Here is a 4,203-nt window from a genome sequence, read left to right on the forward strand (position 1 = left end):
ACTTAAAAATAAATTCCAGGTAGAGTTAAAGCCAAAATTTGAAAATAAAAACTATAAAGCTTTTACGGACATAAACAAGAATAACTTCAAGTAAACAAAAACAGCTTCAGGATAGGAAAGAAATTTTTTAAATAGCCATAAAGATCGATAAATTCGACTACGTTAAATTAAATAATTCTGTTCATCAAAAAAATATAGAAAGACTGAGAATACAAAATATAGTGTGCCTTTAACACATACTTGCTACATGTATAATTGGCAAAGAAATTGTATTCAGAATATATGAAGTTTTTACATATCAATAAGAAAAAGACAACTGAATAGAAAAAATGGGCATGCAGTTCATAAAAAGAAAGTCTAAGTGGCCAATATACCTATGAGAGGGACATAATCTTATTAGTAATCAAAGAAATGCAAAACCAAACTATAATGAGATACACTTATACTCTACCAGATTGAAAATAGAAATCCAACAAAACCAAGTGTTGATGAGTATGTATAAGAAGCAATGGGAGGGCCGGCTCCGTGGCTTAGCGGTTAGGTGCACGCGCTCTGCTGCTGGCGATCCGGGTTCGGATCCCGGGCGCGCACCGATGCACCGCTTCTCTGGCCATGCTGAGGCTGCGTCCCACATACAGCAACTAGGATGTGCAACTATGACATACAACTATCTACTGGGCTTTGGGGGAAAAAAATAAATTAATTAAAAAAAAAAAAGAAGCAATGGGAGAGGAAAAATGTACACCTTTATGAAACAGGTTGGCATTATCTATTAAATTTTAAGATATATATACCTTATGACCAGGGTGGTTGTTCTCAAACTTTTTGGTCTCAGGACTCCTTCATACTCTTAAAAATTATTGCAAGCTTTGTTTATGTGAGTGATATCTGTAGATATTTACTGTGTTTGAAATCAAAACTAAGAAAAATTTAAAACGTATTTATTAACCCATTTAAAAATAATGATATTAAAATAATATTAAAAGTAAATGTTAAATAACGTATTTTTAATAAAAATAATTACAATTTCCAAACAAAAAAAATTTAAGGAGAAGAGTGGTATCATTTTACATTTTTGCAAATCTCTTTAATGTGTGACTTGCTAGAAGGTAGCTGGATTTTCGTATCAGCTTCTGCTTTTGGTCGTGTGCAGTACCACACGTGATGTAGCCTCTGGAAAATTTCACTCTATATTCATGATAGATTGAGAGTGGAAAGGAAAAATAAAACGTCAGTATTATCATGACAATCATTTTTCATACACAGACCCCCTGAAAGTGTCTTGGGGAACCCAGAAGTCCCTGGATCACCCTTTGAAAACTGCTGCCATAGAGAAACTCCTGCACCAGGGTGCAAGTATAAAGATGTTCATAGCAGCACGTCACTTAACAGAAGTTGCTCGTAGAAACAACCCAAATGTCCATTTAGAGGGGAATGGAACATAAACCGTGTTATGTTCACACGATGGACAGCCATGCAGCAGTGGAAATGAATGAACTACAGCTCTGTGCACTGACGTGGATGAGTATCACAAATATAAGTTCAGCAAATGAAGCAAGTCATAAAAGAGTGCATACAGAGTGACTCCATTCACAGAAAGTTCAAAACAGGCATGAACCATAATGTTTGAGAATGTATACGTTAGTGGTAAAACTATAAGGAAAAGCTAAGCAATTCATGTCACAAAAAGCAATGCAATGGTTACCTACGGGGTCCAGTTATGATGAGGGAAGAGCACACAGGGTGGGTTTGGGTGCTAGCAATCTTCTATGTCTTGACCTGGGTAGTGGTCACATAGGTGTTTGCTTCATAATTCTCTGTTAATTATGTTAAAATGTACAGGTAAGGTTTATTTACTTTGTCTTACTTATTAAATATTCTATAATGAAAAAAATAAAAACACTGGGGCCAGCCTGGTGGTGTAGTGGTTAAGTTGTGTGCTCTGCTTGGGTCACCCAGGGTTCGCAGGTTGGGATCCTGGGTGAGGACATACACACAGCTCATCAAGCTGTGCTGTGGCGGTGTCCCGTATGCAAAATAGAGGAAGATCGGCACAGATGTTAGCTCAGGCCAATCTACCTCACCCTCCAAAAGAATAATTAAATAAATAAATAAATAAATAAATAAATAAATAAATAAATAAATACAAACAAAAATATAGAAGCAAGTTGGGGAATTTCCCTGGATGTTGTACACACAGACACGCACAGGGTTGTTTCAGTTATCTATTACTGTTTAACACCATTTACTCAAACTTAGTAGCTTAAAACAACAGCATTTTATGGTTCTTATGATTCTGTGGGTGGACCTTGTGGCTGGACAAGGGCCAAACTGTTAATGAGCACTTCTTCACTCAGGTGTGGGGATCCTCCACCGGGATAACGGTCACAGCTAGGGCTGACTGGGCATCTTTCTCTCCCCAGGGGTATCTCTGGCCGCATAGACCACTTTACATTGTGGCTCAGGGCTCCAGGCAAACATTCCAAGATGATAAGCCCCAATGTGCAAGTGGTTATCAAGCCTCTGTTTGCATCATGCTTGATTATGTCTCATTGAGCCCACAGTCAATGTGGGCGGGGCCTACGCAACGGCATGAATACAGGAAGGGGAAGGCATGCTTCACTGGGAACCACTACTGTGACTGTCTACCACAATCATATATACATGCAATACACACACACATGCACACACATACACACCAATGTAATTGTCTACCACAATTGTATATACACACAATGTACACATGCACAAACACACACACATACACACAGATATATACAGATATAAAATATGAAAAGATATGTGTACATGTATATATAGCGAGAGAGAGAGAGAGAAAGAGATATGTAGATATATGGCAAGGAGAAGAGTCTCCATGGTCTAAGAATGCCTCGCCTTGAAGGTAAGTAGATGGTTCAAATGATTACTATGTCCCACCCAAATTGAAGATTCTGGTGCTTGTTATGTGAGTCCCAAGTTTCTCTTTTGTGCAGTGACTGCCATCTCTATTCTCCTTAGTCCAAGTTAACTTGACTAAAGTAACTAATAAGCAAATGGGGAGTTAAAAAGAAAGAAGAAGAAGAAGAAAAAACTAGTGCTGAAAATCTGCCATTCCATCTGCACATCGATGTGGCTGTGGTCATCTGCAAATGATTAGAAGGAGCAATTGTCAGTAATGCTGTATTGGTTTCCAGGCTCAGTTAGAAGTTTACAGCAACTTCATTTGACTTTCTGCAGCCAGAAAATCCTTTATAATGGTAATGGAATAATAACTCTTACCAGCCTGGATGATGACATAAATATCAAGTAAGGAACGCATAGCTTTTGGCCCCACTCTGCAAGTGCAACAGGTATGGACTGTGGGTGGTGTCCTGGAGCACATGGCTCCTGAGCATGCCACGTGAGATTTGGTGTAACACAAAGCAAGCAGGGAAGGATCCTTGAAAGGAAAGACTCTGCCAACAAGCATGCTGATCAAATAGCTTTGGAAATTTTTTTAGCCATTTGGCTGAAAGCCTGCTCTTTTTTAGCATTTCTTGTAAGTAATTATGTGGTAGTCCTTTTTATATTGGGCCATAAGCTCTCTGGGGACAGGGACCAGATCATTTGCTTTCTTTGTAACTCCCCATAGAACCTTGAATTAACTAGTACACTGTATCCAGCAGGTACTTAATGACTGTTGTTGATGGCCTGGCAGACCCAAATCTCAAAATCCAGAGGCATCAGGCAAAATATTTTTAGAGTTTCAAAAAGGTCTTGCTTTAAGTTTAAAGTAGAGGCCTAGCCACTTCTCCGTTATTCCAAATAGCCCTGTGTCTCCAAAAGAAATTTTGCATAGCACAATATATATTTACAAAGGATTCGGCTCAGCTAACTGCCTCTTGGCAAATCACAGACTCTCATGCTCAGACTCCTTCTTCAAGACCTTGAGAACTGTCCACACCTAAGGAGAACAATTCAGTCCATCAATTTAATGCTGAGTCACACCAAGCCTGGATAAGATGTAGCTCCTGCATAGCTCCTGAAAAGTTCTAGAATGCAAAGAACAGAATTCTAGAGCAGATTTTTCTCTCATTCTTTTCTACTTAAGTGCATTGACTGGAACATGTATCCATATGTTTAAGGCCATCTAATGGGACTTCTAATATTTTATCGTATTTTTTTCATCAATCTTTCCCTACAGGAAGCCTTAATTAATGGCAT

Source organism: Diceros bicornis, chromosome 4, assembly GCF_020826845.1.
Source record: "Diceros bicornis minor isolate mBicDic1 chromosome 4, mDicBic1.mat.cur, whole genome shotgun sequence".
NCBI lineage: Eukaryota > Metazoa > Chordata > Mammalia > Perissodactyla > Rhinocerotidae > Diceros > Diceros bicornis.